Here is a 9,595-nt window from a genome sequence, read left to right on the forward strand (position 1 = left end):
GTGGATCGGGTCACGTCGAACAAGGCCTGATCATTGTGACTGTGAGTGGACCTAGTCCTGTTAATAAGATTTTGCCTAATGAGGAACTGGTTGCTTGCCTGACAAACTTGTTGGAATTTAGTTCGGGGACGTGTAGTTTGAGCAAAGACGGTTTTAATGTGCAACAAGCCGGGGGGCTTGAAACTGAATTAAATGAAATTATGGGTAATGTGGATGATAACTTGGATTTTGCGATCAACTTTTTTACTTTAGATAATCAAAATGGTGTTGACAATGCTATTAAAAATGTCATTGATAATGTTTGTAAATGTAACAGTAAGAAAAAATCTTTCAATGTTAATTATGGGGCAGTTGTAAATGCTGTTCCGGAGTTAGTTGATTTTAATGAAATGATGTTACCTAGTTTACAACATCCAAATTTGGTTTGGAAACAGGATTTCACGTAGGCACGGAAGGTGCTAGTTTCAAATCTATTAACTCCGCAGTTGGAGTTTTAAATCAAACAGGGTGTCCAGTGTACTGGGCCGGCCACGCTTTGATTGGTAAGGATAGTGGGGTGGAAGGCCCAATGGATGCTGACACTATGGATGTTGCTATTCATGATTTGTCATGTGGCCTGGAGGAAGGAGACCCTGAGCAAACCTGTTTGACTAATTTGTGGTTTTTAGTGATATTTGCACTATTGCTAACAACGGTGCTAACGATTTAAAAATTTTTAACTACTCTTCTAAAGTTGTGGGTATTGAACATGCTGACCTTCTAGCAAAAGGTTTCACTTTTATCCCTGCAAGAAGGGGTAATATAGTTGATATTTTAATTGACTTAAAATGTTTTACGGGTAAGTTAAACCTCAAGGTGTGGTTTAATGATGACAGTAATTTTGGAGAAGGTGGGCAGGTTAGGACAACCAGACCAAGTGCCTTTAATCCACCATTGAATAACGCTATATGCATTTACGAAAAGATTTGTGAGAAAGGTATTAGACAGTATTTTAAATGTTCCCCGTGTGTAAATTATGGTAACCTTACAGCAAATGAACGTGACATACTAGGGGAGTATATTAATGATAAAACTATACGGATTATGAAACCCAACAAGGGACGTGGGGTGGTTTTAATGAACAGAAGTGAGTATTTAGATAAAATGAATTCTTTATTTATGGATGGGACCTATGAGGAAAGTTCCCTCAATGAAATTCATATAGCCTATAGAAAGATCGATTTGGCACTAGATGATATGGTTTTCCAAGGCCAAATTAGTTTGGATGAATATTAATTCATGAAAAACGACAACCCTATGATACCCAACATTTTTGGAATACCGAAAATTCAAAAGGGTTGTCAAATTTGAAATTTTGCCCTATTGTTGATGGACACAGATCAAAGACTTGTTTTATTAGTAAGTCTTTGGATCATTTGTTACAAAAGGGCTTGAAAAAGTTTAACTACATTACGAGAGATTCATGGCATTTTCTGGAGAAATTAGAGTACATTAGTATGTCTCCTGGAATGATTATGGTTACTGCAGATGTTGTCAACATGTTTGGGGTTATACCCCACATTGACAGTGTTCAATGGTTAGAAAGACAGCTGGTGAAAACCCAAATTTATGACCAGGATTCTATCATCAATAAGGTCACTGCCCTTATGGACAGTATTTTAAACAGTTAACTGGTGTTGCAATGGGGGCCACTTGTGCCCCCATTTTTGCCAATTTTATTATGTCCTACTGGGAGCAGGAATTTATAATGAATAGTGTGTATTGGTCTAACATTTTGCATTACATCAGATATTTAGATGATTTGTTTCTTGTGTGGAAGGGCACTGAGGAACAACTTAAGGGTTTTCTCACTTATATTAACAATACTGTGGATTTCTTGCAGTTCACCTACCATTACAACAAAGAGAACATTTCATACCTAGACATCAATTTGTCTTGGAATGTTGAGGAAGAAAAATTGTTTTCTAATATATATAGAAAATCCACTTTCTCAAATTCCTATTTGGAATTTGGTAGTTGGCATCCCTTGTACCAGAAGAAGTCCATTGTCAAAGGCCAACTTGTCAGGGAGGCCAGAATGGTCAGTTTGGATTGTCACTTTTTAGACAAAGTAAATTTTATCATCAGCATGTTTACTAAGAGGGGATACCCTGACATATTTTTGGAACAAATTAAGAAGGAAGTTGTGGAAAAATGTAACAAGGGTTTGTATAGGCCTATTTTGAGTGGGACAATGAGGACTAGGTTAGAAAAAGAAGTTATGTACCTACCATAACGTTCCATGTTAGTTGTCTTCTTCTCGCCTTCTTTCTTGCTGGTTGGGATCGGAGCTGATCTTCGGCTCTGACTCGGCCATCTTCAATAGCTGTTTACTGGCTCAAGGCTACCTCATATCCCATGATGCCTGGCGCTAGTTACCCAGATCTTGTTCGAAAAAGCTATTCCAGACATAACTAAGGAAGAATTCTGCCCTAGTAGCCCTTTGGGCCTAACTGTGAAGCTATCTAAGCAGAAAAAGGACAACCAGAGAAGGTTCAGCCAATGAAATCTGAAAAAGGGAGCTCCTCTCGATCCACTAGGATAGGGGGATGGAGGGTGGGACCCAAGAAAGAAGGCAAGAAGAAGATAACTAACATGGAACGTTATGGTAGGTACATAACTTCTTTATGTTAAGTTGTCTATCTCACCTTCATTCTTGCTGGTTGGGACAGCGTCCCTAGCACCTACTATCCTGGGTGGGTCAATGGAACAGACTCTTCAGAACAGTGGAACCAAAATCAGCTCTGTTTCTGGAAGCAATGTCTAGTTTGTAATGAGAAATGAAGGTATGTGTGTTAGCCCATGTAGCAGCTGCACAGATAGATTCCATGGGCAACCTAGATTGGAAGGCCACCGAGGTGGCCAATGCCCTAGTAGAGTGGCCTTTAGGTTTGATAGATAATTCTTTGTTTCTCAGTTGGTAAATGAATGAAATAATGTGAGACAACCACCTAGATAATGTTACATTTGAGACTGGAAGGCCCTGTCTACCCTCAGCATAGGAAAGGAAGAGTTGGTCCGACTTCCTGATGTCCTTTGTCCTATGCAAATAAAAACGCAGCTGTCTGTGAACATCCAACTGGTGCAATTTATATTCTGCCTTATTGGTGTGATTAGGAAAGAACACAGGAAGGTCTATGGACTGATTTAAATTATTTTGTGAACAGACCTTAGGAAGGAAGGAAGGATTGGTCCTTAGAGCTACCCTATCATTATGGAAAACTGGAGGATGAATACATAGAGCCTGAAGCTCCGAAACATGTCTGGCAGAAGTAATGGCTACTAGAAAGAGAGTCTTCCAGGATAAAAACTTAATGGAGCAAGATTCTGCAGGTTCAAAAGGTGGCAAGATTAGGGAAGCTAGCACCAAATGTAGATCCCACAGAGGTGGGGGATCCCTCACTGGGGGCCTATGCAGAGTGGTTCCTTTGAGGAAGACTTTACACAGCTTATGAGACATGATGTTATTAGAAGACAACCCAATGTGAAATTCAAAATGGCAGCTAACTGAACCCTGATTGTCGCAGAAGCGGAACCAGAATGAAAGAGTTCCGCTAAAAATTCCAAAATCTCGTGGACAGGGGCTGAAAAGGGATCTATATTCTTAGCCTCTGCCCAGCAAGAAAAACGTTTCCACTTGCTAGCATATGTTTTCCTAGTTGTGGATTTGTGCGATGAGATAATAATTTCCCGCACAGAGGAGGAAATATTAGGAAGCCTGGCTAAGGTTGGAAGTAGAGCAACCAAGCTGTGAGCTGGAGTGTTTGAAAGGATCGATGCAGTCTGCCCGATTGATGAATCAGCAGATCTAGAATAGGATCCAGAATCCAAGGCTGCTCGAGAAGGTAATGATGCAGGAATGGGAACCATATCTGTCTAGGCCAGTAAGGGGCAATGAGGATCATTTTGCAACACAATGCAGTTGCTCTCTGTATGAGTTTGGGTATTAGGGGAAATGGAGGGAAAGCGTAAAGAAGTCCCTGAGGCCGATTGTGGACTGTCTCTGGGGGAGTGGCCGGGAAGTGGAAGAAGGGAGAAGAATTGTTGCACTTGCTGTTGAAAAGTGTGGCGAACAGGTCGCAGCAAGGCTGCCCCCATTTGCGAAAGATTTGTTCCGCAATTACCTGATTCAGAGACCACTCGTGAGGCATGAGAATTGCTCTGCTGAGCCTGTCTACGATGAAGTTGGAACTCCCAGGGATGTGCATTGCGATCATAAAACATTGGGAAGAGATCGCCCACTGCCAGAGTCTGAGTGCTTCTCGACATAGAGGATAGGAACTGGTTCCGCCCTGCTTGTTGATGTACCACACCATTGACATGCTGTCCATTTCAATTGCAATGGTTCTGGGAGGGAGAGAGTCCTGAAGGGCTTGCAACGCTAAAAGCACAGCTCTCATCTCCAAGACATTTATATGCAAATGGTACTCATGAGGCTCCAGGTGCCTTGGACTGTCCTGCCCTGACAATGCCCCCCCCACCCAATCAGGGAGTCATCCGTGGTCACTGTGGCGACTGGAGGGGGTAGCACAAATGGTCTGCCCTGGGGCACTGATGGGGAGACCATCCGCCAAGTGAGGTGCTTCTTGCATGCTTCCGTGATCATAATCTTGTGAGACAAGGGAAGCTGTGTGAACAGAAGCCACTGGAGGATTCTCATGTGAAAGCGGGCCAGGGTGACAAGAAGAATTGCTGATGCCATGGAACCCAGTGTTCGGAGGACAAACCTGACTTGAATCATTTTGCATGTTAATAAAATCTGTACTTGCTGGTGAATTAGTGATACCCTGTCTCCAAAGCAGACACCCAAACAACTGCTACCTCAAGACACCCCACAAGCAACACATAAACCACAAAAGCAGTGTGCAAAGCAGTCACAGCCCTTAAGGCCAAATACAACACCAAACATACTTGTCATAGGTGACTCCATAGTCAGACACACTGACGTCCCACTCACCAGGCTGAACAAGGAGAGGGTCACAGTAAGCTGCCTATCGGGCGCTAGAATCCGTCACATAACACAAGCACTCGGGTCACTCCATGGCAAGTACAAATATGACACAGTCATTGTCCATGCTGGTGTGAACGACCTGAGACGTACCTCCCTGGACTACATGAAAAAAGACATAGAGGAGCTCTCTGATTATGTAGCCCAGGCAGGTATGACCCTAACCCTGAGCAGTATCCTTCCTTCACCAAGAATGATGCCACAATATAGAGACAAGATGATCAGCTTTAACAATTGGCTTAATGTCCGGTGTCATTCAAAGGGGATCCAGTGTCTGTCTACCTGGGATGACATGCTTGACAAGCCACGCTGCTTCGCAAGGGACGGCTTGCACCTGTCACCCCTGGGAGTCCGGATATTGGCTAAGGCTCTTGCCACCCCCATAGTGCCTTTTTTAGGCAAGGCTCAAATTCTAAACCTACCACCCTAGAAAACAAAAAAGGGGAAGAAACTGAGGGTAATGCTGCTCAATGCCAGAAGTCTAAATCTCAAAATGCACGCACTCGAGGCCCTTCTCAGTATGGAGAACATCGATGTCTGTGCTGTAACTGAAACCTGGTTCAAGGCTCCTGAGAGCACCCCGGCACTATTAGGTTTTACCTCATATCATGCGTTCCGGCCCCAAAACCCGGACCACACCACAAAAGGAGGGGGTGTATCCATATTCATAAAGGATACTCACACCTCCAGGTTGGTGGCAACGCACAAGCTTGGAAACCATCCAGGTGCAACTAACCATAGGCAAAACTGCTCTACAAATTGTAGCATGCTACAGGCCACCCTCTCAAACTCAGGAACCCCACACAGCCTTCCTGAAGACACTGGAGGGTATAAATGTATCTCCAAACACCATCATATTGGGTGACTTCAACTACCCGAATATAGACTGGGAACATTACTCAAGCCCTAACTTTCTAGCCCAACGGTTCCTGGAGTTCATAAATTCAAATGCCATGGAACAGCTAGTCACTGTTCCCACGAGAGGAGAAAATATACTAGATCTCATTGTCACAAACATGGGGACAAAATGCTCCACACCGAAGTATATCCCTCATTGGTGAGATCTGATCATAAACTAATCTCACTGGAAATCCACATCCCGCCCCCACCCCAAGCAAAAGACCATAGTGAAGAACTTCTCTAAAGCAAACTTCACACTACTCAAGACTGGTGTGGTATCCTTCAAGGCCCCTGAGCCAGAGGAAACCACAACCCAAGCTGGAAGCCCTTACAAATGCCTTCTATGAACACCTCCAGGACTGCATGGATCAGGCAATCCCAAATAAAACCATGACACTTTCCACAAAGGGCATTCGTCCAGTCTGGTGGACCCCAGCCATTAACAAACTTTACAATAAGAGAAGAAAGCTATTACATGATAGAACAAAATCCATAAAAGGGAAGTCACCCCTGATCATTATTAGTAAAACATACGAGCACTCATAAAATCAACTAAGGCCAATTTTGAGAGAAAAATTGCCATGGATTCAAAGGACAATCATAAGGCCTTTTTCAGCTATGTTAGGAACCTGGGTGGAAACTCCCAGATATGCTCAGAATTAGTCCAAAATGATACAAAAATCACTGAACCCACAGACATTGCCAACATACTGGCAGACAGGTTCAGTGCAAACTTAACCCCCCTTTCCCCCCCTAAAGGGGAGATAAATATCCCAGCCGAATGTAGCCTCCCGGACATATCAAATGTGCAACTAAAAGCTGTTCTCTCTAAAGCTAAAACACAGCATCAATGGGACCGGATGGTGTCCCCGGCTGTGTGCTACACGAGCTAAATGAGAAATTAAACCCGCACATAAGGCAGCTGTTTAATCTTAGCCTTACCACAGGATACGTGCCCAAGGAGTGGCGACGGCAACTGTGGTCCCACTCCACAAAGGCGGTGCCTCTACGGACCCTGGTAATTACCGCCCCATAAGCTTAACAAGTCTAGTCTGCAAAGCTATGGAGAGGATCATAATGGAGCTCATAAACAAAGATATAGGGGACTTGCAGACATTGGACCCGACCCAGTTTGGCTTTGTCAAGGGAAGATCATGCCTTTTGAACTTGGTTGACTTCTTGAAACAGTCACCAAGGCCATTGATGAGGAAAGGCAGTCCATACAGCCTACCTTGACCTTGCAAAGGCTTTCGACACAATACCCCACTCGGGTATTGTAGAAAAACTTACCAGCTTAAATGTAAACCCATATGTCACAAGATGGGTTGCAAACTGGCTTAAGGACAGAACCCACAGGGTTAGAGTTGCTGGCACTGTGTCAGACTCCAAGCCGGTCACAAGTGGTGTCCCACAGGGCTCGGTCCTTGGCCCCTATTGTTTGGCATCTACTTCTCAGAAGTACAGGCCAACATGGGAGGACTTTGGCTGACAAAGTTTGCAGACGACTGCAAACTGGGCCATAGTGGAAAGTGCATCGGACACGGATATCCTTCAGAAGGGACTCACAGAAACAAATAGCTGGTGCCAGAGCCATGGCCTGAAGTTAAACGCCAAAAAATGTATAGTCATACCCTTCGGGAAAAACAAGGTAACCCCAAGCTACCATATAGGTGGCAATCCACTAAGCACAGAAGAGGTTATCAGGGACCTGGGGACCCAGGTTGACAGTGGCCTTTCTTTTGACACTCACATTGCTAAAGTGGTTAGAAAGACCTTCTACATTGCCCACCTGATCATGAAGGGATTCACATCCAGATCTAGTGAGGTCATTGTTCCCCTGTACTCTTCACTTATCAGACCAATGATCGAGTACAATGCCCCATTCGGGATGTATCTCACCCGACATCTGCAGCAATTGGAGAGACCCCAAAAGTTCCTCACCAAAAGGATAAAGGGACTCCAAAATCTGTCATATGCTGCCAGATTGAAGAAACTCCAGCTCTATTCAGTCGCATACCGTCCTGCTCAGAGGTGACATGTGCCTGACATACAAGGCCATGTCCAACCCGGAATTAATGGACATGCTCCACCTCAAAAATCCAAATCCACCAAAACCACTAGAGCAAGCGACTTAAACCTTAGCACGGATATAAATAGGACGTGCTGGAGGGATAGATTTATCACTCAAAGACTCCCTATGCTGTGGAATAAAATCCCGGTCCATGTGAGGCAGAGCACCTCGCTGACTCTGTTCAAGAGAAATCTAGACCTGTGGATGGGAGATCGTAGGTTTACCCCAGGAATCATCTCTGTGTCACTGCTGGACAGAGGCACAACAAACTAATGGGCACAGTATTTTTTCATATAAGGGGTGGCGTAAGCCACAATAATTTGGGCTAGGCTTATAAATGCCTTAGGGCAGATAGCCTAGTATAAACCTATGAACCTATGAACCTATGGTGGAAGGTTCGCAAACATGTTCCTGGTATTTAGATTTGTGCCTATATAAGTGATATGCTGACAGGGCAACAATGCAGATTTTTTGAAATTTATTGTGATACCTAGCCTGGAGCAAGTTTTGATAGTGTAGTCCCTGGCTTGCAGGAGGTGATGCCTGGTGGAAGCAGTGAGGAGCCAGTCATCTAGATATGGAAACACCTGGAATCCCTGACATCTCAGGTGAGCCGTAACCACTGCCATGCATTTGGTGAACACCCTGGGGGCTGTGGTGAGACCAAAGGGCAGAGCTCTGAACTGATAATGACTGGCCCCCAACTGGAAGCGAAGGAATCTTTTGGAGTGCCTGTGCATTTTGATGTGGTAGTACGCATCCTGAAGATCTATAGAGCACATCCAATTGTCCTGACCCAGGATGGACTGTAGCATGACCATCCAAAACTTTGTTCTTTGTACAGACCTGTTTAGTCTGCTGAGATCCAGAATGGGTCTCCAGTCCCCTGTCTTTTTTGGTACCAAAAAGAACCTTGAATAAGTTCCGGATCCGATCTGGTCTGCTGGGACTTCCTGGATGACCTTTTCTGTAGCAGCTTTGAAATTTCTTTGGCTGCTTGGTCCCTTAGATTGGGTGGAACATCTGGAAGGGACATGTCTGATGGCAACGGGGGTTGAGCAAAGGGAATTCTGTAACCTCTGGATATGATTGACTGTCCCCACTTGCTTTGAGTTAGATTCTGCCAGGCTTTGGGGTACAGTGAAAGTCTTCCCCCGACTGCCTCCAGAGGTGGGCAGCCGGGCAACCCTTCAGGGATGCTGAAAGGGCTTCTCAGAGAAGGATTCTCTGCTGCCCTGGTTCTGTGGACTCGCTCTGCCACGTGGGTGGCGTCTGTTATTGTTCCCTTCTCTGCCCCTGGAGGGGAACTCACCATGTGTGTCAGGTAAGGCTCCCTGGGATTTGCGGAACCACATTTTCCCACTCTTCTGACCCTTGGGATATGGTCTGGAAGGAGTGGAAAAATGGACTCCCACAGCAGAGAGAGTCTTGCCTTCCTGTTCACACCTGGTTAGTGTGTCCTTCACCTGTGATCCAAAGAGAGTGCAGCTATCAAAGGGGGTATTAGTGAAAGACGCTCTGAAGGGTTCCGCAAAATTACATAGCCGCATCCATGCGTGCCTCCTAAGGGCAACGCC

Source organism: Protopterus annectens, chromosome 12.part0, assembly GCF_019279795.1.
Source record: "Protopterus annectens isolate FY-2018-M chromosome 12.part0, PAN1.0, whole genome shotgun sequence".
In the NCBI taxonomy this organism is placed as follows: Eukaryota; Metazoa; Chordata; order Ceratodontiformes; family Protopteridae; genus Protopterus; species Protopterus annectens.